The sequence below is a fragment of the Taudactylus pleione genome, unplaced genomic scaffold, assembly GCF_031769625.1.
Source record: "Taudactylus pleione unplaced genomic scaffold, aTauple2 ptg000207l, whole genome shotgun sequence".
Lineage (NCBI taxonomy): Eukaryota > Metazoa > Chordata > Amphibia > Anura > Myobatrachidae > Taudactylus > Taudactylus pleione.
The window spans coordinates 3884772-3910577 of NW_028284609.1; the positions used below are offsets into that span (position 1 = coordinate 3884772).

At 44.1% G+C, this 25806-nt stretch overlaps 1 protein-coding gene across 2 annotated transcripts in view; it reads left to right on the forward strand.

Moving 5' to 3' along the window:
• Window positions 1-25806, forward strand: part of TAFA2 (TAFA chemokine like family member 2) — a 351512-nt gene that overhangs the window by 118686 nt on the left and 207020 nt on the right. Inside the window, exon 2 of one of the 2 annotated variants that reach the window (XM_088478132.1) lies at window positions 15079-15209. The exons of the other annotated variant lie outside the window; for it this stretch is intronic. The gene's annotated coding sequence lies outside the window, so the exon portion shown is untranslated. The remainder of the gene's footprint in view (window positions 1-15078; window positions 15210-25806) is intronic. 2 annotated transcript variants of the gene reach the window in all.

Sequence of the window (25806 nt, forward strand, 5' to 3'; positions counted from 1 at the left end):
GGGCATTGCTGTCTGACATTTTTAATTTTATAGTTTATTAAATTGCCATCCTGTTGTGTGGCAAACGTTTCATAGATGTCCTATATTTTTTTAAACTACCATGCTTTTGTGCCGCTGCTCTGATGCTTCCATTTTTTTTGTTCATACTGTATTTATTTCAACAAAAATCACAAATAGGCATACTTGCAAAATACTCTTATGCCATTTTTCAACCTTGATTTTTATATACCAACCTGGTGGGCTTGGCTTTCCTTGCTCATAACAGCCATGTTTGGTCAGATGCAACTAAAACACCAAATGGAGAGGCTATTTTGTGATGGTATCTGGAGATGTTCTCCCTCCTCTCCACCCAGTCTTCCCATACATAATCCCAGAAGCACAATGATAAGAGATGTTTAGTACCAGACTTTAAAATCCCTCTGCCCTTTTCCTGTTCAGGGCTTCCGTTTTGTGTGCTGCCACAGACATCATCTCCTGTATGCCCCTTTGATTCTTTAAAAAAAAAATCAGAACCTCTGAGAAGCTCCACTGGGGCAAGGACTGATGTGAACGAGTAAAATATTTTTTGTAAATGCCTCCCATCCTCCCTCATAAATTTGCTATGGAATCAAAAAATGAAATGAAATTTACTACTAATGAACCCTTTCTTTCCCTGCCTTCGACTACATACATACTCCAACTCCCTCAGGCCTCTTGAATAATAAAAACATTTGTTTCATGATGTGCCATGTTGGAAGTTTAACTGCCACAGCTGCTGCAATCTTTTCATGCAGTTGTTGAATACTGAAAATGTCCAGAAATGTTTATGGCCACAGACAGCATTTCCTACATGCCCCTTTAAGTTTTAAAAATATTCTGAACCACCAAGTTGATTTTGTGTGCAAAACATGGGACATATTGTTCACCCATGCTCTCCCCTCCTCCCTCATAAATTTGCTTCGGAAAAAAAAAGGAAATTTACTATGAATCAACCCTTTTTTTGCCTTTCACTACATACATACTCCATCTCCTTCGAGCCACTTGATTAATGAAAACATATGTTTCCTTATGTGCCATGTTGGGGGTTGAACTGTTTGTGCAGCCCACTGCTGCCGCTTAGCTTAGTCAGCCAGCTAGCTAAGTGCAACCTTTGGGCCTAAACGGGATGAAGACAATATTGTGGGCTGTGAGCCAGTCAAAATTGACTGGAAATTAGTGAAAATTAATGTTATTTAGGTTACTAATACTGTAGGAACAAAAAAAATCCCAAATTGTGATCTTAGCTGTTTTTATCAAATTTTGAAAGAAAATACAGATCCAAAACCAAGACACTCAAGAGCAGTTTTGCAAAACCAAATCCAGATGCAAAGCCTCATAGGAGATACAGATCCAAAGCCAAAACACGGGGGTCAGTGCACATCCTTACTTTTTACTAGGGGTGTGCACCGGCCACTTTTCGTGTTTTGGTTTTGGATCTGGATTTTTCTTCGTGTTTTGGATCTGGATTGGTTTTGCCAAAACCACCCTTCCGTGTTTTGGGTTCTGGGTTTTGTGTTTTGGATCTGTATTTTTTTGAAAAAAAAGCATAAAAATAGGTAAAATCACAGATTATGGACTTTGGAGGAGTGGACACAGCCCCTATGGACAACAGCAGTACAGCGCAGCACAGCACAGCACAGCACAACACTACACTGCACTACACTACACTACACAGCCCAGCCAGCCCTAACTCCCACCCTCCCTCTTCACTGTCCACAGCCAAGTAAGAAAATGGCGCCGACGCGGGTACCTTATATAGAATCCAAAACCCGCGGGATGATGACGTTTTGCCTCGATTTCAGATCTGAGTCAGGCGGGAAAAGTCGATCCTGACTCGGATCGGCCTCGGATCGGGGGGCTCGGGGGTTCGGATTTCAGAAATCCGAACCCGCTCACCCCTACTTTTACAGATCATTACCAAATGTCATTGTTAGTTCATTGTTAATTTTTATTTAGTAACAGATGTGTCCACATGCACCGATCTTCAAAACTGAGCTTTATGGCGCACCACAGACTTTGCACCACATTATGGGTCCAACCACAAACTGTTAATCAAATATATATCTTATTTGCATCACTAATGTAACAAAAGTACAATACAAGGGTACCTTGAATACTGAATACTTCATCTAGCTTTTTTGTGCCATTCATTCACTAATCTGTATAATAAGGCAAAAGATAGTGACTTGTCCCATGCATTGTTATGCTTAATCTGCAAAAAAGTGCAAAACTACGGGAATTTCTATACGTGGCAAAGCACCATACTTCTTGTGCCATTTGGCAAAAACACTGGGTGTATGAAGACACATTTATATTCTTTACCTCAGTGGTCAGGGAACAGGGGTAAATTACCCCACATGGTGTAAAAATGAAATTCCTGGGGGTAATGGACGGACAGCCGGGCATGCATATGAATCATTCTATAATATAGAATGATTCATATGTATGCCCAGCTGTGTCGCAGGGAGGCTCTAAGCCAGATGCCCGCTGAGATGTTATTACCAGTGGGCGCCTGGCTCCTTCCCTGCAGCGCCGCATTAGCCAGAGGCTGGAGTTCTCTTCTGAACACCTGCTTCCGGCGCACCATCTCTCCATGCGCACTATGGGAGAGATGTCATGACGTCTCTCCCATAGCTCAGAGGAGCAGCCCGTGCGGACAGGAGGCGGTGGATGCAGGAGCGGGGATTAAGGTAAGTGGGGTTTTTTTTAGTTTTTTTTGTACAAGCGGCACTACAGGGGCACTATATGGGGGCACTATTACAGGGGCATAACTATGGGGGCACTACTACAGGGGCATTATATGGGGGTACTACTACAGGGGCTTTATATGAGGGCACTACTACAGGGGCATTATATGGGGGCTCTACTACAGGGGCATTATATGGGTACACTACTACAGGGGCATTATATGGGGGCACTACTATATGATTTCCTTCCTTTCAAATCAAGTTGGTAACATTGGCGTATTTAAATATATTTTGGTTTAAAAGGCAAAAAACTTCCCTGACCCCTGCTTTACTTGAACACATTATTAGAAATTGGTTCTGGTGTAGCCTGGGCTGAAATACTACATTCTTAAGAGAAAATTACTAATATCACACCAATAAAATAAAATTTATTTATTCTTCAATTAATTAATAGGAAAAATTATGAAATTTTGCATGGAAGACAACATGACTTAGTGAAATTAAAAAACATAATTTAAAATAGAAAATTATGTGATTACAAATTTCCAAATTATTTTTTTCTCAGTACTTGCATGTTACCAAAATGTAAAAGTCATCAGCATGTAATACTGATTGTTTTGTTAATTCTTACTTGGTGGCAGGAATTTCATTAGTTACTGTAATTAAGATGTAGATATGGGTGAAAAAGATTTAATTTGCTGAAACATGAGTATTTTTATGCTATAAATCATATTAGTATGACAAAATGTTATACATCTTTAGAGCTATAAATTGATTTAATAAAAATGCATTTTTTTTCATTGTAGTTTATGGTAGTGTTTTAGCACTAACAGTATGTTCTCAGCTGTTCAGAGCAGTGTCATACTGGGCTGGAGGAGGGCCAGGATAATAGCCTGTGTGACCCACTGAATGTACTTTGGAAGGGCAGGTACCAGAGTAGCTGACACTGACCCAAATCCTTGCCACAACACACACACACACACGTACATTTATTTACTGAGCATCGGTTTTGACTTCATTTCAAAACTGATGGGCACCAATGGGCATTGACAGCAGATTAGTGTCTTAAAATTGTGTGTTTACTAACCAGCAGTTTCCAGTGTCAATTGAAAACTGATGTTGAAGTTGTTCTTTTTTTGGTGGGGTAAATTCCATCGGATTTTACATTTTCAATAGAATTTGTTGTCAAATAGAAACTGACCAAAAACTTACAACCTTTTCTTTTTGCTTTTCTGTTAGACTAAACATAGACATGCTACTTGGACATCTCAAACCCCATAAAAAAAAGTGACAGTAGGTTTTGACGGAATAATGAGGTGGTTGGAGAGGGATGTAATTCTTATCCCGGCTGTCGGGATGCTGGTGCTCAGAATGCCAGTGGCAAAATCCTGACACCAGGCAGAATCCCGCCGTCAGCATCCTGACCACTGGCATCCCGACGGTAAGTATTGGAGTTAGGGGGAAGGTTAGGGTTAAGGGTTAGAGTTAGGCACTAGGGGGAGGGTTAGGGTTAGGATGTGGGGGGGATGGTTAGTTTTAGGCTGTGGGGAGGGAGGGTTAGGATAAGGGGTAGGGTTATGGTTAGGATTCTTACCTGCAGGTGTCGGTATCCTAACCCTGTCAGTATGCCGGCATCGGGATTCTGACTGACAGGATCCTGTGCACCGGCATCGTGTATCCAACACTTTGGAGATTGTAGGAGTTTGGATATAGTTGTTTGGAGAGGTATTTTGTAAAAGTTCTTTTGAAATTGTTGATAGTTGTCTTGTGTTGTTTTGTTTAGTCTTGTCTTACTTTAAAGTTTGTATATTTTTTTGTCTGTTGGTTATATTTTTTCTGTCTTGTCAGAGTTTATTTGTGTATGCCTCCTGTGGTGTGTTTGTGAGGTGTGCAGTGTTAGTGTTAAGTTGGGTACCCAGCCTTAGGGTTGGTTTCATTATTTGTTATTTGTTAAGATGGAGAAGGAGATCCAGATGTAGATGATCCTGCTATGCTGGGGCCATGGTGAATTCCTGGTGAATACCTTGGTCCCAAATTATGAGCTTCTTTTTGAGAAGCAGACCGCAAGGACCTCATCCATACGGAAGAAGCAGCTGTGTGCAGTGGCGTAAGTTCATCCCAGATGCCCGGAGGCAGTTCTTATTTGGTGCCCCTCCATCACAGGCGCTGACACTGTATGGAGGAGTGAGACAGAGAGTTGTGGGTGAGGGGGGCACCGGATGTGTCACACTGACAAAGAAGCTGCTGAGAAACAGCAACTCCAATGAGTAGGGACAGGGTATAGATAGACGGAGGCCACAGCTGATGGTCTAACACGGAGCTCTCCACTAGTGTATAGTGGCTTCTCAGTTGCCAGGAAGAGGTGCCATGTATTGGGCAGCCATAACGGTACACTGCAGCCCTAAGTGGGGTGAATATATTGTGGGCAATGGAGGAGGTGCCCCTTCAGTGCTGGTGCCCGGAGGCAGGTGCCTCCATTGTCTCCCATAGTTCTGCCCCTGGCCGTGTGCCATAACAGTGGTGGTAGTAAATGCTGTTGGACATTTTAAGAGGAATAGCACAATGCGGTAAGTGCTACTTGGACATTAAGTGGAAGGTGAAGGTTAAGATGATGAGGAATGCAAGGCTGCACAGTCAACTGGTGGTGGACCCCCCCATTGAAATTGATTATTTGGAATATGAAGAGCCAGTGCAGTGGATCATCTCACCTGAGCTAGCTGCAGTAGTTATTGTGCACCACAATGATGCCCCCCCCCCTTGTCCATCACAGCCTGGTGAGTGTTTTGTGTGCTTTTAACATACACCTCTATAAGCATATGTTACACCAAAATCTAATTGTTAGCTTACTTAGTGCATGTGTCTTGGTAAGTATTCACAATCAAGTAAGGCACACACAATGTTAAGTTTATTCTAGTGTTAATATCCTGTTTGTTTACAGCTCAACCTAGAAAAAGGCATTCAGCCAGGGCCGCAGTAGTAGCAGGTATGCTTTTTTTTTTATAACAAACATCAATATACAGTACTGCATTCAAACAAATATAATGTTTTGTTTAAGGTCCATCAGGGGTAAATGTTCAGCAGTCCTCTATGGTCACTTCAGCTCCAGCAATGGAAACTGTGCCTCCTGTCAATCCACAAATGGACCTGCCATCATGTTGTACTCCGTTTCAGCCATCAGGGTGGGCCAAGTTTCCTACAACAATTAAAAAAGTGTCCTTAATTTATGTTATTTATTAATTTTTTTTTGACAAACAACCTTTTACACATGTGCATTAGCAAGCAGCATCCATTTTCTGTGCTCCTGGAAAAAGTTTGGAAAGTTTCCATATAGGATGACATTTATTTCTCAACCAAGCAGTAGCATGAAAAATAGCCTTTTAACTTTAATGTAAAGTTGACAACATTCCTTAATGTACTAAACTTGATACCCCCAATACATATGTAACACACATTAATTCCTTATGTGGCTGAGGATGAGGAAGACATGGTTACTCTACATATGATGCCTTTGTCCCCACCGGTGCAAGATGTCAGGAAACATTTAGCTGATCCTGCATCTGTAGCACAAATAACACCTGGAAGAGTAGTAGTAGTTGAAATTTTGGAAGGCATTTCAGCAATTTAGAGTACACAGGTGAAGTTCATGGCTACAGAAATGCAGCACCATAATAAAATGATCAGACAATTAAGATGAACTCATACATAAGCCAGTAATTACCAGAGGTTAAATGTTGTAAATTCACCCTAGGCGCCCGGAGGCCAGTTATAATTTGGTGCCCCCCCCGTCACAGCCATCGACAGTGTAATGTAGCAATTCGCATGCAGACAGGCTATAGATAGATGAAGGTAGCAGCTGATAGTCTGACATGGAGCTCTCCACTTGTGTTTGGTGGCTTATTAGGTGGCAGGAAGAGGTGCCATGTATTTGGCGGCCGTAACGGTACACTCTTGGTTCATAGTTACAGCCATAAGCAGGGTGAATGTTGTGGACAATGGAGGAGGTGCCCCTTCAGCAGGGCCGGATTACCAATGGGGCGGATGGAGCTTAAGCTCCAGGCCCCCAATCAAAATAGGCCCACAGCCTGTCTGACTAATCGGCTGCTGTAGACAGGATTTTATTTTCCTTCTACAGCAGACTGCCAGTGGCTGTCCAAGGCCCCGCACCCATGAACCGCGACCCCCCTCCACCCAGACGCATTACCGGTGGGTCACACATCAGAACCAGTATGGCAGCTGTTACACGTGGCAGTGCAGTGACAGGCTTCTCTAGCCCTTCCTGCGCGGCTCAGCGTGGCATACTAATAGTGACACAGCACCTCCATGGTGCTGTCCCGCCACCATCGCTACCGGAAGCAGCACATATACACATGCAGTTGCATGAGGGCTGACCAGCAGCTGTGTGAAGAATCAGCCTGAGGTGAGGTCAGCTGCTGATAATACCTGGGGCATGCAGGCTGACTGGCTAAGGCATAGACAGCATGAGCAATATTGCCAGGAACAATATTATACGTATCATGCCTGTAGGGGCAATGCTGTATATTCTGCCATGGTAATATTGTGTACATTGTATCTGTGTGGGCAATGCTGTAAATACAGCATTGCCCACACATATATAATCTATACAGTGTTTGCCCCATAACAGCAGTATACACAGCATTTTCCCCTACAGATGTAATATAAACAATAATATTACCCCAATACCAATATTATGGGAGTAATATTCTGATTATTACTTCTGTGGGGGCAATGCTGTATATACTGTTGGTATGGGGGTAATATTGTGTATATAACATCTGTGGGGGCAATACAGTGTATACTGCTGGTATGGGACAATGTGTAAATTACATCTGTCTGGGGTAATGCTGTGTTTACTGCTGGCATGGGTGTGATTATGTATATATTACAGCTGTGGGGGCAATGCTGTATGTACTGCTAGTATGGGGGTTATATTGTTCATATTATAGCTATGGGAGGCAGTGATGTGTATACTATTTAAAGGGAGTAATATTGTATATATTTCAGCTGTGTGTGTGGTGGGGGGACTTGGGGGTAATGCTATGTATACTTCTAGTATGGGGGAAATATTATATGTATTATGTTTATACATTTATTATATCTGTGGGGACAATGTTGGCATGGGTATAATATTTTGAATATTACATCTGTGGGGGCAATGCTATGTATACTGGTAGCACGGGTGTAATATTCTGAATATAGCATCTGTGGGGTCAATGCGGTGTATACTGGTGGCATGGGTGTAATAATTTGAATATTACATCTATGGGGCAATGCTGTGTAAACTCGCAAATATATATATATATATATATATATATACCTCCTTACCAACTTTGCAGAACAAAGAAACAGTATAACCCATGGATGTAGCCTGACACAGGTAGTTAATAATGAAGCATTCTTTCTTTGGGGCAGCACGGATGGTGTAATGGTCAGCATTACTACCTCTCAGCATTGAGATCCAGGGTTTGATTCACACCATGGCCCCTACTGTGTGTAGTTTGTATATTCTCCCCATACTTGTGTGGGTTTCCTCTGGGTACTCTGTAGTACCATTGAAAGACAATTTCTTATTTCTGTCAAGGTGGTTATCTGGCATTAATGGATGGCTGGGAACGGTCACTGATAAGTGAGCCATTTCTTATACAAAGTATGTTGAATATTGGCTGATATTTGTGTGTAATACATGTGTATATAATGCATTATGGGCCTGATTTGAGTGATGTTTTGCTACTGCGCATGAACGAAAATCATTATAAATTGGTACGCAGCATGCATCACACTGTGTATGCACAAAGACGCTTTTGTGACTGAGATGCACGGTATCAGAAATGTCTTGGAAAAGTGATGAACGTTCCGGGCCGGAGACTGGGAGGTGGCTATTACTGCACACAAATGTCAGCTTTTGGATCTCTTGTATCATAAATTTAAAAGTCTGAAGTGTTGACAAACAGCTAATTTTTTGTGGGGGATGGGGAGAGCGGACCCAATGGATGTCTGTCAGTCTGCTAAATGCAATCTAAATGGTGCTCTATTGTCTAAGGCAAATTTAGAATTATTCAGTATATTTCTGTTAATAAAATCAAAATTGTTGCATTTTATTAATAACCATAGTTTGTATTTTTATTATTTATGTTTTATTCAGTGGTGAATAATATAACAGGTGATCTATGCTTCATATTAGCAAAGAGGGGAGGGAGATTGAGGTAGATGAAGATAGACGAGTAGCTATACCTTTGTTGGTGCTAGCCACACCCCACAGCACAGACCACACCCCACAGTACTGGTCACATATCACTAGTCATACCCTCACATCAGTCGTCACATCACCTGAGGCGGCACACAATAGGCCCTTCATAAATTTCAGCTCCAGACCCATCAGGATCTTAATCTGGCACTGCCCTTCAGAGCTGGAGCATGGCAGCAAATGTCTCCCATAGTTCTGCTCCTGCATTGTCAACAACCATAGAGGCACAAATGTCAGCCATTAATCGCTAAAATGAAGCTCAAACCAAGAATTCAAGAACAAAATGAATTGCTTTGCATAGTATGTATGAGGCTCAATTAAATGCAACATGCCCTATGCACATACTTTCCTACTTTTGAAAAAGCATTTCAGGGAGATTGTGAAAGCAACATCTATGAGCGTGGTGGTAAAGTGGGTGTCTACTGCTACATCTGAGAGGCGTGTCATGAAATTGATTTACATCCACATGTAAATGAGCCCCAAAGCAGTTAGTAAGATCTACTTGTTGATGAAAACACACTGATACTTCTCAGAAAATACATGTAGCTATAGGGATCATTGGGGGAGATGTATTAACGGCAAAAATGCGGTAAAACCCCCGAAAATGCAGTTTTCGGGGGTTTTACCGCATTCCCTGTATGTATTAAGCGTCTGCTTCTTCACGTTGCTAGGTGGCGTTACCCAATAGAAGCCTATGGGCTTATTAGCGCAACGCTCAGGGCTGGGAGGGATCCAGATGGATCCCTCCCATGAGCCCCCATGTTAAACTCAGAAGTCCCTCTGCCCGGCAGCATCACAAATATCGAGAGAGCTGTTCTTTGTGATATTCTTGGTACATACCGTGGTAATTAACCGCGGTATGTACGCGAAGTCGGGGGGGTGTACCGCATCGGCGATGTCGCCGATGATACATCTCGCCCATTGTGCTTTCTAACCAATGTGGGGCAATTATACTAATTATCCCATTGTAATGTATATATCTCTGTTTTTTCTTTTATATAACAGTGTCATAATGGGGGTAAGGTGAAATGAGGGAGATTGCTAGACTTCAGGGAGACAGGGAGATTGTTGCTATTTCAGGGAGTCTCCCTGACAATGAGGGAGAGTTAGCAAGTATGCCTATGCATGAGGAGCATACAAATGACATAAGTGAGCTAAACAATAAAATAGTACCCATAGGGGCTCAAATTGTTACTTGCTTACCAGAAAGCAGAGCTTCAACTTCATTGAGCAGCACACCACCACAGGGCATTGCACCATCAACTCCACACAGGTGTGCCTTCTGGATGCATGGTCGTCCCACACAGAAAAACCCTTGTTGACCCATCCCCAACATCACTTCCTAAAAGGAACAATTATTAATTAGTACATTACATTGATGTTTTCATTTAATGCTTTTTTTCTATTTACCACTAAAATGTGTTATTTGTGCTTATGTTTCTAAAATGCTATCATCACAAACTGAATTTAATGGAAAGCCATACAAAATGTGGTATTGTAGTTTTTTATGTTTTTCACAATATGTTTTAGCATGCAAAGTAATGCATTTTTTAGAATATATTGATTTTTTTTAACCAATGCATTTCCTGTGCTGAGACCCACAAACAGCTAATGTCAGGTCACTTGGAATTCCCCTGTGTGTGTGTGCTTGCAAGGAATGAGACAAACACTTCGGAAGCAATAGGTGAAACAGTGATGTTTATTGACAATAAGGGTATAGTGCAGTGAAGAATCTGACACTTAAGCAGGAATGAAGCAGGCTAATACATAGTATGATAAGTCAGAATGCAATGTGGATTAAAACAAGAATGTCAGTGAATGCACTAAGGCAATAATACAAATGGTACTAGGCAATGGATAATGGGCCTGATTCAGATTTAGGATTAGAGGGCCTGATTCAGAGCCAGATGCTATTTGCAGACGGTCATTCCAAAAAAGGGGCAGGCTATTTAAATTGAGCGCTCGCTCTTTGTGGTTTATTGATGCCTCTATGTCTGAGTGAGCGAATGAAAAATGCGCTCGCTATTTTGTAAAGACTCCCCTTTGCCGTTTGCATCACATGTCATCTCCGGTATTTATTAGATTAATCGGGTACATCGAAAGGCATCTGAACTGCTCGCAGTGCTTGTGGTAGCTTTTTCTTGCAGCTATCACTGCGAGCAGATCAGGATAAAAGACAACCAAGTGATGTGGTCGATGACGCTCCTTTACTAATTATGCACTCCCATTAAACGCCCTTTTGACAGTTTGGCACGCCTGTGTTCGGATCTCCACTCCCCCGTTTTCAAGCACCTTCCCCTGTTACCACCCACAAACGGTACATTCTATCAATCAAATTAGCAGCCCCTCGCTGTTTTGCGAGCGCACGATTTCCAACCGCAATGACTGGTTTGCGCATGCGCATTATGACCCATACGCATGCGCAGTTGTGCAAACATCGCTCAGAGCGAACGAGCGGCCGCTTACGAGCGGCTCTGAATCAGGCCCAGAGTGAGATTTCTCTCTCAACTGATCATCTTGGTGAAACCATTCTACACTGCAGGTGGGGCAGATTTATAATGTGCAGAGAGAGTTAGATTTGGGAGGAGTGCTTCCAAACTGACATCTAAATTGTAGAGTAATAATAAAGCTGTGCAGTATTTGTGGGCTACATGCAAAATCAGCCAGTATTTACCCCACATGTAAAAAATATATATATATTTACACCCCTTGCATTGCAATATGCAGAGCAGTAGCTAGACTTTTTAGTGCCCTGTGTCAGAAAGAGATTGGCGCCCCCCTCATTTTTCAAAGGGACATAATGCACACAAAAAAGGGGAATGGTCGCATGGGGAAGGGCCAGGGAAGAGATAGTGGAGGCCTGGAGATGCTGGGGATAAAATAAGAGGAAGTGACAAGTGAGAATGATAATAAACAGATATTTGACAGGCCCAAATAGCACCCCCGGACCTGTGGTGCCTTGTACGATGGCACCGGGCGCACTACCCTAGCTACGGCCCTGGCAATATGGTTTGAGCAGGTTCACAGTTGAGAGAGATATCTCACTCTATACCCAACTCTGAATCAGGCCCAATGTCAGAACAAATATTTAAACAATGTAACCTGCTCCTGCAGGTGAAAGTCCAGAAACAGGTGGTGATAAGGATACAATATTGAGCTGCCTGGAAGCAACAATGTGAGAAATAGAGGTGCAGATGTGTAAACAAGGAAACTAAGGGGGTCATTCAGACCCGCTCGCGAGCAAAGGACGCTCGCAAGCGGGTCGATGTTGCCCCACTGTGCATGCGCACAACAGAGGGAGCTCTGTCATGCGCATGCGCGAGACCCGGATAGGGACGGGCTCTCCGTCGCTCCGGGTCTCGCACCAAAGGGGGCGTGCTGTTGATGTTGATTGACAACACGCCCCCTTTGGTGGGCGTGCCAGGGGCGTGGCTGCCAGACTGAGGCATTCCCATGGGAACACCTACCGTCTGAAGCCGGCCCCACTGACATCACTAGTGATGTCAGTGGGAGTGATTTTGGCTCTGATAGAGCCAAAATCACTCCTGGGCTTGCGGCAGCGAGACCCTACCGCAGGGTCTCATCGCAAGCCCGATGGTCGCGATGGTCAAAGACCATCACGACCATCTCTTTGGCCGCTCGCATATGCTGTGGGTGGTCACCCACAGCTATGTGAGCGGCCAGGAGGCCGCTCCATTTTCAGGTAGGAGGGCACTGATTCAGAGCGAGCGCTCTGGTCAGAGCGTTCGGCTCTGAATCAGGCCCTAACTACTGTAAATATGTCCAGAAATAGATTCTGAGTTACAGCATTGCATGTATGCAGGCATTCAAAGAGAGGTGCTGGGTTTTAGGAAGATTAATGTGTGAACACTGGTGCAGATTTTCTGGATGTCTCGTAAACATGAATATACATCAATAGTTGATCCGATGTTCTAGCGCATTCTAAAGTCAGCCATTTGGTTGGTTTCTCATCGGTTTGGTCTTTAGTAAATGAGCTGATTGCAAAACTGATGGAACCCCCCCCCCAAAAAAATAATAAAATTGACCTTTAGTAAATATACCCCACTAACCGGTGGTGTACGCCAAAACGGCTAATCATAAATGCCTACTTCAAGCAACTTCAGAATCTTTGCACTTCAACAAATGATAAGCAAAGTCATCGGATTGGAGAATCTGAGTAGGAAGTCCACAAAGAACAATCAAGGTGGCTAGATGTCATTCAGCATATGTACTTTCTGACTTGGTTGTGCTGCAATGACATGCTACTTAGTTCTGGCAGGCTGCAATAGAGGAAAATCAGGTAAGGAGATGGTAAAATAACTCTTACCTATAAGGAATAACCTGATGAGGAAGGTGCAAGGGAGATAGTCACATGTCAGTGTAATGCCTGAGGGTTGGTTTGGGTTGGAACAGGCATGGAAGGCTGAAGAACAAATTTGAGAGGCATGAATGAACTTAGTTGGTTTGAGCCAGGACTTCCTCATGTATAGATGTGAGGAGCTAGAGATTTGGCAGTAGATGATAGGCCCAAAGGCGAGAACAGGAATAGAATGTCTTTATTGAACAGGAGGCTGGAATGGGAATGGACATAAAATACAAGGAATGGGCAGAATTGGAATGGGACCGATGATGCTTGATTAAGAGCTGGATCGGTTTGAGGCCGAAGTAGATGAATTGAAGAACTTGATGGATTTGAATCCGATGCTGATGCATTGATGAACTTGATTGGTTTGGAACCGATATTGAAGAATTAAAGAACTTAATTGATATGAGTCCGATATGAGATGAGTTGATGAACTTGATCAGTTGGGACCAATGTTGAAGAATTGAAGAACTTAATTGATATGAGTCCAATGTTGGGGCATCGATGGTTAGAGGAATCGAATCATCTGGATCCAATGGCGGCTGTAAGAACAAGTCTCAGTGGTAAAACCAGATGTGTGCAAGATGGTTTAGGAGTCTTGTTTACCAGATATAGGAACTGGATATAACAGACTGGGACCATTAAAATGCAGAGTATCTAGGAGTTCAGCATAGAGCTGTAACTTCAGTAAGAAGCGACGTTGTACTGGCAACAGAGGCCAGTCAGGAAATTGACTTTATAGTCAAAGATCCCCAGGAATCGGGAGCTGCAATTAGCTGGTCTGGGAGCAGCGCTCTGAGAGTCTAACATGGCTGCAACCATATTGTGGTTTAGGAGGAAACTCTGGCATGTAGCCTGTGTGCAATCATGCTGGGAAGACATGCTGTGAGCAAGGGGCTTTGGAAAGCCAATTTCCATGCTCAGTGACAGGACACTGAGCGGACAGGGCAGGAGCAGCACAGACAGACCTCAGCACCAGCCGGGAGTGATATGTAGTGTAAGCGGACCTCTGTGCTATCCTGGAGTGACCTCGGTGCTCACCTGGACAGACACCAGAGAGGTAAGAAAGTGGTTTTTAAGGGTCAGAGTGTGACGGTCAGGAAGAAGCTGGGGGTATCCAGAGGGGCAAGTGAGAGAGAAGCTGGGGTGCAGAGGGGCATGTAGGAGTAAAGGTGATGGGCAGGGTGGCATGTAAAGAAGAATCTGGTGGGCAGAGGGACATGCGAAGGAGAAGCTGGTGGGCAGAGTGGCATGTGTGGGAGAACATAGTGAGCATGTGGAGCAAAAATATGGGCATGTTGTGAATAGCCTGATGTGCAAGGGTCATGTAAGGGAGAAGTTGAGGAGTAGAGAAACATGTGTGGGGAAATCTGGGAAGCAGATGGGCATGTGAGAGAGCAGCTGGTGAACAGGGGAGAATGTGATGGAGAAGATGAGAGGCATCTGAGCACACAGGTGGACATGTGATGGACATGAGGACATGTGGGGAATACCTTGCTGTTCAGGAGCCATCTGAGGGAAAAGCTGGTAGGCAAAAGTCCATGTGAGAGAAAGCTGATGGGAAGGGGGCTGAGCAGAGAGCATATGAGAAAAAGCTAGTGGGCACGGCATGTGAGGGAAATCTGGTGTGCAGAGGGGCTTGTGAGGAAAATGCAAGTGGATATTTTTTTTATTTAAAAGGACTCAAACAATTCATATAAAATAGTGTATCTTGCTGGTTTATTGCAACAATTCTTTTTTGCTTTCAGAAATGTAACATTTGGAAATCCTACATTTGCCCTTGGACAGCAGTGGAGTTTAGAAAAAGTTCTGGATCAGACAACAGTACGTCAGAAGAACATCTGAACTGCAGCCTTGCCTATCAACCAGCTAAGAGAAGGTAAGAGTTCCTATTTTTATTTAACAAAAATGAGTGTGTGGGCTTGGTTAGTGAGCAATAGGGTGAGAAGGGTAAAAGGCAGAAACTTTTCCGAGGCACAGAGAAAACTCTGGGCCTGATTCAGAGACGGATGCTCTGAACGAGTGCTCGCTCTGAATCAGGGCGTCTTTTTTTATTTTTGTGCGGCCTCCTGGCCGCTTGCATAGCTGTGGGTGACCACCAACAGCTATAGACCATCGCGACCATCTGGCTTGCGACGACACCCTTGTGGTAGGGTCTCATGGCCGCAAGCCCCAGAGAGCTTCTGGCTCTAATAGAGCCGGAAGCTCTCCCACTGACATAACTGGTGATGTCAGTGGGGCCGCCCACAAACAGCAGCCATTCGCTTGGGAATGCCTCCGATTGTGAAGCCACTCACCCGCCACGCCTACCAAATGGGGCGAGCTGTCAATCACCATCGACAGCTCACCCCCTTTGGTGTGAGACCCAGAGCGACGGAGCACCCGTCGCTAGCCGGGTTTCGCGCATGCACATGTCGGAGCCGGCTCCGTCGTGTGCATGCCCAGTGGGCAAACATAGACCCGGTTATGAGCGCCCAGCGCTTGCGACCAGGTCTGAATCAGGCCCTCTGTGCCCAGCACGACTTTGCCGGCAACGGGACCCAGTATGCAGCAAGTCTACCCAGCATTACACCAGCTGTGTTAATAACAAGCTTCAACTAGAACAATGCCAACAAGCAAGAAATAAACTACCTGTTGGCACAAACAATCAAGCAGCCTAAAAGAAAAGAAGGATATTTTACAGAATTCTCTTTAAAACCACAATTTACTGTATTTTACAGTGGAGGCAGGGCGGGGATGATGGAAAATCATTGCGAACTGCATCACCCATCCTCCAACCACCCACTTCAGCCATGAAGTGGGTGGCCACAGGAGATGGGCCAGCTCTGTCTGGAGGTTGGGATTGCCTTCCAAATTCAGGGGTCTCCCGTACCTCCTGGAAGAGTTGTCAAGTATAGTATGTGGAGGAGTTGTGAAATGGTATGTGTGAGGATAAGGAGAACTCTTTATGTAATGTTGAATTCGTCAATAAACCTTTTAATATATTCCTTCCTATAAACCTCTAAGATTCACCTGCCTAGAACCTCTAAGACAAAACCCTGCCTAAAACCTCTAAACAGAACGCTAATTGCATACGCAGTTTAACCACAAATAAAGACAGGAGTGGAATCTGTGTTTCCAACGCACAAGTATTATTCAGGTAAAAGTACAGTCAGTTACACGCAATCTATACATACACAAGTTAGGCGTAAAAGGAAATAATACAGACCCAAGTACGGTTATACATACGCTGCGCCTCTGGACCCAGAGATAGACTTCTGACTAGATATCCTCAGTTCACCCAAAATTCAGCATGAACTGGCAAACCAGTGTTTGGACACATGTATTTATTCCCCCCCAGACTGAAACAGGACAAAGGGGGAACTTCCTGCTGATCTCATTGGTTCCCAGAGGAGAAGCATATGTAACGACACATTTAACAGGTTGTTTCAAATAGACTTTCCCTGCCTCTAACAGCCGGAGTCTTTCTGGTAACGCCTCCTGTAACATTCCATCAACTAAACATTTTGTTGCTTGTAAGTTCTGCGATCCGTAACTTGAGTTTGCATGATGCATTCTCTCCACCGATAACACCGGGATTCTGTAAAAAGCGTAAGCATCAGAACGAAACCAAACACACCTTGCTTATCATGTATAATACCTTAGATATCAAAAACCTCTATTTCCTAGCATTTAAACTAACTTAACCAACTTGAATCATACAATTTGATGCTAATGGAACCTTGTGTGTGAATATGTAGTGTGTGAGTATTCGGGGTTTGATATAAGGATGCTAGTTATTAATGGGTGAGATTTAAGTGCATCATTTCTCATACACGAAGTGAACATCCAGCAGTGTGGATGGCTGAGGGTTGTAGTTCTACATGCCCTCTGTCAGCAGGCCCCCACCTGTTGTGTGTTCAAAGGAAAACAAAACCTCTTTTGTTCTCACAGACTCTTGTGTGAAATGCAAATGTATTACCACCTCAAGCTGTGGAATTTGGGGCCATCCTGTCTAGGATTCAGACAAATCCAATTGTGTAGATATTATATTACAATTGCCACAACTATACTTTATCTGCATCCAGGGATTCCCAATTTGTATGTAAAAATACCCATTGTCTCTTATTTACTTTTACTCAGAAAGCTTGTTTTTCCAGTTGCCCTTGGTAGGTTAACAAAAACATTGCCATCTGTTCTTAGCTCCTGAGTTATAACTTGAATTGATGCTGACCACAAAAATGGTGTCTTGCGATCTCATTTCCAAAATGGAGTCTTGCTGCCATTCGCAAGATGGCGTCGCCGCGATTAAATTTTAAACTGAACTTGTCTCAGCCAATTATTCAGCTTCGACAGTAATATGGCTGGGGGTGTGCAGGCTGTCGATGTAATGATGAAGATTAGAGCTAGTTATTTCCGAGAGATTAATTTATTGATGGTGAGATTATTTTATTGTTTTTTTGTTGAATCTTTGGAGAAGAGATTTATTAAATGTGAATACTAATTATACTATTTATCATTGGTGCACACAGCAATGTTTATGTATTTCAAATGGGTGGGAATTGGTTGGAGAGCGGCCTCACACAGGTTAAAATGATACCTATGCTGCTTGTACTGTGCCAGAAGGAAAGAAAAATCACTCAGGTGATGTGATCGGGACAGTTATTATTCTTTGATTCTGCACCTTTGGTGGCTGATTACACCCGCCACCCCCAACTGGCTGGCTACATGCCTTCAGCTTTGCACCTTCACCCTTTAGTGGGCCTCTAACGTTTCATTCACCCTGTGGGCCTTTCATACACCAGTTCAACACTGATGCAAGGTGTCATACAAAACTTTAATTTTACTTTTCAGTGGAGTTCAAGATATGAAAATAGCTAAATGTACCTTCAGTGCAGCGTTCCTCCAATTCATCAGGTTCCCTTAATGCTTCAATGGTCTAGCAGTGATCTGTTCTTTCTGCTATTGTCTGTTTCTCATAGGAAAAAGTGTGGTTAAAGCTACTCACCTGTGAGCTATCCATTCATACAAATTCAAAGCTCACAAGGAAGGAGTGTCAACAGTACTTTTAGAACTATGATGCTAATTCAGCAGAAGATGGAATTGCAAAGCTGCATGCAAGCAGCTTTGCAATTCTGTCCTTGCAAATATGCAAATGCAGCAGGAAGTGTATGACACCCCCTGCTGCATTTCCAATTACAGCTATGCGACCGAGGTTGCAGGCTGGGATAGCCATCATGACCATTGGTCGGGATGGTGTACAGTGCCACCCAGCTGAGTAAGCCTCAGTTTACGAAGGTTGGCCATCTTGCAAGGTTAGGAAACTGTGTCCGTGGATGCAGCCCCTGGCCTTGCCACTCCTGGAAAATGCCCCATTTCCAGGAATGGCAGACGTTCCCTCCCTTGCAATGCCCCGTAAATACCTCTGCCGGTCAATTAGGCAGGGGCATAGTAGGGGCTGCATGCGATCATGCAGGACCCGTTCTGCACATTTGTAGAACATGTCCCGTGCATGTGCATATTCCTGATAATCGGGAATGTGTTCAGCATTGCACGGCTAAATCAGCCCATACATACATAAGACCAGGCTTATGATACAGACACTTTAACTTTACCTATATAAATATATACGTATATATATCATATATATAAAAATAAAAGTCCAATGAAACTGAAATGTCAAGTCTCACATAGGGCTCTCCTTTGAGGGGAGACCGTGACTTGGTTGGTCAGCTTGACAAATTATTGCAATGTTTTGGAACTAACATTCCCTGAATTTTATTTAAATAGTGTAGTCACCTACCAAAGGCACCACAGATGATTGAGTGCCGGGAATTGGAGCCAATTGTGTGTGTGTGTGTGTATATAGTATATATAATAATAAAAAATCTGTGTCAAACAGATCAAGGTAGATAAACCTTGATAAAAGAGCCGGGTGGGCTCTGAAACGTAGGTTTTCAAGTAAACCTTTTTTACATATAAATCCCCCTCAGTCCGCCTCTGTCTGTCCTAGGTTTGACACAGATTTGCTGTATTACCCCTTAGGAAGGCACCTGGGCCCTGCTTATTTTATTCTGACCATGAGTGCCAATTGTTATCGTGGACTATATATATATATATAGATATAGATATATATATATATATATATATATATATATACATATCTGCATTATAATAATGCATGGTTGATTTAATTGAGAAACTTTTTCAAAGCTACAAGTTGTCAAGTGGAAGATAATGTATTTCTACTAAATTGATTGAAATTTCTCGGATCACACTTTATCAAATAAAATATTTGTCATATATCAGCGCTCTTTCAGCCCCTCCTTTTTATTGTGGGGGTCAGATACCCATGTTTGAATTGAACTCATGTGTCTGACAAACTATATATTGGATTTTGATACCCATTAGCGCCTAGGGGCACCAAGAATGGGGGAGAGTGTGTACTAATTACCCAAGATAGAACTTGATGGAGGGGCCCAGTGGGGACCTGAGTCTTCAGACCACCTCCCCCCCTTACCTGTCAGCAGTAGCAGCCTGTGTTTCACCAGCATAGCACATGCTGCTATGTGCTGGGCTGGGGTGGGACCAGGGAGGCTGCTGCAGCTGATCAGAAGCAGCAGTCTCCTCTGGCTGTGCGGAGGGTGGTGAGCGATTACGCTGATCACGCCTCTCCCTCCGTATTTGCAACTGGCTGAGGGTCACATGGCACCCCTCTGTGGAGAGTGCTGTGCCACGGCATATACTATTTTTAAGTAATCGTGTCCATGCCTACCTAGATTAGGCCACAGCCCCAATATTCCCGGGGCTCAGCAAAGCTTACTATAGCCCTGTTAGTGCCAGCAACTTTGTTAATAGCAATAGTGGCCAATGTCTACTTATCTGTGAGTGTCTCAGCTTCAGTCATGTGAGACTGAACACCAAATGTCAAATAAAGTTGTGCTGAATTCTAAATAAAGGAAATGTGCACATACTGTATACAGCACCATGGTTTTTATTATACATTCCCATTAATGGGCTATGCACTGTATTAAATTTTAGTTTGTTTTCCTAAAATGTAGTGTAGGTGGAATCCATGGCAGATTGTAAGTTATCTTCATAAATAAGAAATTGACCTAAAGATCGTATAAGACCTCCATTGGTTTTTTGCTGATAAATACCTAAAAACATCCTTGCTTAACTTAACACTTAACTTATCTAATAAATAAAGAGACGGGCACCATTACAGCTTTGCTAAAAGGTGACAGCTTTTATTTACCAATTAATTCACCTAACTGAGGTGGCCAAGAGATGCTGCATACTCAGTTCTAGCTTTCAAGTTAGAGACATACACGGGGAACAACTGAAACGATCCCCCTAAAGATGCATTTATGTTGTGAAGGACTCGCCTCCCTCCTGGGCATAGTCTGAGCGCTTCCGTACAAAAGCGCTCGGTTCCCCTCGCACAGGGAAGGTCAAACTCGCCATATAAATTGAGGTCCAGCACCCTCACAACGCTCTCTTGCGCCACAATAAAGCCACTGAGATGCAGTGTTCTCAAGCCTATACGGCTTTCGCCTGCTATAAGACCTCCATTGGTTTATTGCTGATTAATATCTTAAACATCCTTACTTAACTTAACATATAACTTATCAAATAAATAAAGAGACGGACACCATTACAGCTTGACCATAAGGTCACAGCTTTTATTTACCAATTAATTAATTCACCTAACCGAGGTGGCCATGAGACGCTGCATACTCAGTTCTAGTTTTCAAGTTGGAGACATACACGAGGAACGTCTGAAACGCTCCCCCTAAAGATGCACTTATGTTGTGAAGGACTCGCCTCCCTCCTGGGCATAGTCTGAGAGCTTCCGTACAAAAGTGCTTGGGTCCCCTTGCACAGAGAAGACAAACTCGCCATATACATCGAGGTCCAGTGCCCTCACAATGCTCTCTTGCAGCACAATAAAGCCACTGAGATGCAGTGTTCTCCCGCCAAGGCCAGACTCAGAAGGAGACCGGCCTGCCAACAAGAGAAAAAACGAACTTATCTAAAAGCAAGCAATTCCTTAAGAAACAAACCTAAACCCAAAGCATTAAAATTAGAGATGTGCGCCGACCCTCGTGTTTTGGTTTTGGTCTTGGATCTGGATCTCCCCTGGTTTTGGATCTGAATCTGGTTTTGGATAAAAAAAAACAAAAAAAACAAAAACAGCTAAAATTACATAAAATGTGCCTTTTTTGTTCCTACAGTATTAATAACCTCAATAACATTTATTTCCACTCGTTTCCAGTCAATTTTGGTTACCTCACAGCTCACAATATTGATTTTTTTAAATCTACTTAAAGGGCCAAAAAGTTGCATCCAGCTTGCTGGCTCAAGACTGATTAATATAATTTATAATAGAGTTGAGGACTGTGCAAAGATGATGGTTGGGATACCCTTGAGGATTGAAGGCATGGGCCTTCATAGAGGACAAGGAAGTTGACGGCCTTGCATTATCATGATGACTGCTGTTGGCAACTACAACATGTGGTTCTTGGCCTTGCTCTCCTGTCATGTGACAGCCCTCCATATTTTCTGCAGTCTTGAAGTAGTGTCACAAGCACCAATAGTGTAGCCAAGATGCGGTTACAAAATTCACCCACATGCAGTCATGCGCACACAGAAAAAAATATACAAAAGACACTATTTTTTTTCATGTCCAAGAGCACAGATTGGTGACTACTGGAGTCGGGCAGCACTAGGTTGCGTTGCTGTATCTTGTGTGCCTAAGCCTAACACGCACACACACACTCAGAAAATAAACACTCAAAAGACACTATTTCTTTTTTTGGGGGGGTTTCGGGTCCAGAACTTGGGCCCAGAGCACAGATTGATGACGACTGGAGTCGGGCAGCACTAGCTTGCAACTTGTGCTGCTGGCTGGATCTTGTGCAGTACTGCGGTTAAGCCTAACACGCATGTACACACACACACACATATAAAAGATACTTTGATTTTTTTTTTTTTTTAGCACGACTGGAGTTGGGCTCGATCTTGTGCGGTACTGCGGTTAAGCCTAACATACATGCACACACACACACAGAAAAATATTAGATTTTTTTTGTTTTCAGCATGACTGGAGTTGGGCTGGATCTTGTGCGGTACCGCAGTCAAGCCTAACACGCACGCACACACACACAGAATAATATAAAAGACACTTTTATTTTTATTTTTATTAGCACGACTGGAATTGGGCTGGATCTTGTTCGGTACTGTGGTTAAGCCTAACATGCATGCGCACACACACACACACAGAAAAATACAAAAACCACTTTGATTTATTTTGTTCTCAGCACGACTGGAGTTGGGCTGGATCTTGTGTGGCACTGTGGTTAAGATTAACATGCAAAGAAAAATATAAAAGACACTTTGATTGATTTTTTTTTTGACTATATATATATATTTTTGGAGTCCAGAACTTGGGCCCAGATGGACACAGCACAAGCCCAGATGTATCTGCAGTTCTGCACCAGTCCAGATGGACACAGCAGTCATGAAAAACACCAACCCGGAATGGATCAGCAGCACCTGCCCAGGACACAGCAGGCAGCCCAGATGGCTCAGCAGACAGCACAGTGACAGTGACAGCACTGTGACCAGAGACCAGAATGGATCAGCAGTCACCAGCCCAGGACACAGCAGATAGCACCAGCACCTCTCCCAGCCCTACACTACCCACCCTCCCTGTTCAGTCTCCAAAGCCAGAGTGAGATTTCATCTCTGTGGTTTTGCCTCGATTTGAGAGATCTGAGTACGGCTGGAACATCCGAGCCTGCTTGGATCCGACTCGGTTATGCTAAATTCAAGTGGGTTTGGATCTCTCTGTAAACTGAACCCGCTCATCTCTAGTTAAAATGCACCCCGTCTGGATGAAAAATCTGTCCAAATCCGAGCCCCAAAAGCCATGCCTAACTACCAAGCCACCCAAAGACAAAACATGCTCATTCACAGCCATATTAACATAACACCTTGCTTTGTCCCAGGCTGGATGATCCCGTGCACCACGCCACACAAGATAATGCACTATTTCAGACCATACAATGCGCACATTCGGCCACAACAAACGTACCACATCCACCAGCCCCCTCAACCAAACAATCAGCTCCACACCCTAACTGACAAAGGCCCTCATTCAGAGCCGTACGCTCTGAGCAGAGCGCACGCTCTGAATGAGGGCCGCCCTCCATATAAATGGAACGTCCTCCTGGACGCTCGTATAGCTGTGGGTCACCACCCACAGCCTGTACGAGCGTGCAGTTTGATGGCCGCGATGGTCGTGACCATCACGACCATCGAAACTGCGAGCCGGAGCCTGCGGTTGAGGTTTTCAACCGCAAGCCCCGGAGTGATTTTGGCTCTATCAGAGCCAAAATCACTCCCACTGACATCACTAGTGATGTCAGTGGGCCGGCTTCTGACGGGAGGCGTTCCCGTGGGAACGCTCCCATCAGGGAGGCACGCCCCCGGCACGCCCACCAAAGGGGGCTTGCTGTCAATCAACATTGACAGCACACCCCCTTTGATCAGACACAACGAGCGAAGGAAAGTCCTTCGCTCATCGCGTCTGGCGCATGCGCACGACGGAGCTCCCGCCGTCGTGCGCATGCGCAGAGCACAACATCGACCCACTTGCGAGCGGACAGCCACTTGTGAGTGCTTCTGAATCAGGCCCAAAGATCATTCCCACCAACAAGCAGGACCAACCAATCAGGCATCCCCCAATTCACGGTCTACTTAACCAACAGACCCTTCAAGGATGCACACAGCAGGCCACTTGCCTACTGCTTAGCAACAAAATGGCACGTCTAGCCAAATCATGTCGATTTGCCCAGAAAATATAGGAATGGCCAACTAACCAAACCCGCTCATCTCCAGAATCTTCCACTGTAAGGAAAGAACCACCTAACTGTGAGCCACCAAACCAAGCCGCAAACAACAAAATTGAAAAACACAGCAACTAACTAGCAGGTATGCCAATGGGGAAAGCATGTAACCCGAGTGAAGAGGAAAAACTAAAAATCCATCCCCGTGAACCAAGGTGGGCCAGATAATGGTCCCGGGAGGAAAAATTAAAAAATCCCTTCACACCCCCACTTATCGAATGCTAGCCATTCTATAACTGGCAGGTAAGCAACATTTTTGGGTTGACACAGGAAGTGCTACTAAAGCTTATTGCTGCGCACCTAAAATTTGTAAGCAGAGAACCTCCACCTACCAAGGTACATTAAAAACACCATCTAAACCCCAACTCGGCTAAACTTCACTGAAGAACATCATTAAACTAAAATGAAGATAGGAATTAAAATGGCATATACTTACCACTGGGCCCGACGGGTTCATTGTTTCAATACACTTTGTTCAAGGCTTCAGCAGGTCATGCAGGCTTAGGTTTTCCAGGTTGACAGATTAGGAAGGGGCAGATAGCTTACTTTACAGAGGCTGGGAATCCCTTTATTTGCTCTCTGCAATGAACCCAAGGAAAACAAAGTCTTGCTGTACACTACAATTGCACTAACCCGAACATAACCAAATTGCAAATGAAAGACCAAACTGAAAAGGTCAACTATCAAATCGACATATGCCACCTAGACCTAACCCAAGCAACTAACCTTAAAGCTGCAAGTCAAAGGGTCTGTGGGAGCTAGCACCTACGGGAAAAACCCCTATGACAAACTTAAAGGGCCTCGAATAGCCAGAAAGATTAAAGACCCTTAACTAACAAGAGAAGGAGATTTCCATCAGCGCTGCAACCACAGAAGCCATAAAGTGACCACAATGGTAATACCCTCATACAAAATGACAAAAACATGACCCTTGAAGACCCACACCCCTGAGAACCCTGCGCACTGAAGGCCTCAGAGTCCCACCCGGCCACTAAATAAGTCTGCAGAGATGCCAGCGCAAATGCCCTATGCACCATCCTGACAATATGCCATACCAAGGGCAAGGCAACCCCACTGCAGCATATAAGAAACTGGAAAAATAAAGCGAGACAAAGCATACGCAAAATGCAGCATAGACATCGTCCCTCAGACAATGCAAACTAACAGCCTCAACAGCCGAAAAGCCAGAGGAGAGGGAACAATCTGATTGCTAATGGCACACCAAGTCCAGAGAGTCACACCAGAAACCCCCCCCGCTGATAACTTAAATGACCGCTCTGAAGGTCAAACACCACAAACAATTGGAAACAATGGCAACAAACCAAAAAGTGCTTCAGCATGTCGTTCCAGCGGCCAGGGTGCTACATGTCAGCAACCATCAAAAAAGTTGCCGTATGCGACAAGCCAGCAGCCTTGGCAAAAGCTTTAACTTAGAAATAGTGACCGGATATGAAGGCAACCGCGGAAGCTACTAAATTGAACTAGAGACCTGAACCAAGTGCGGAGGTCATCCGCACCACAAGCAACCGCACATGATGATACGGCTTCCTCGAACCGAACTCAGCCCCTAACAACTGCATACCA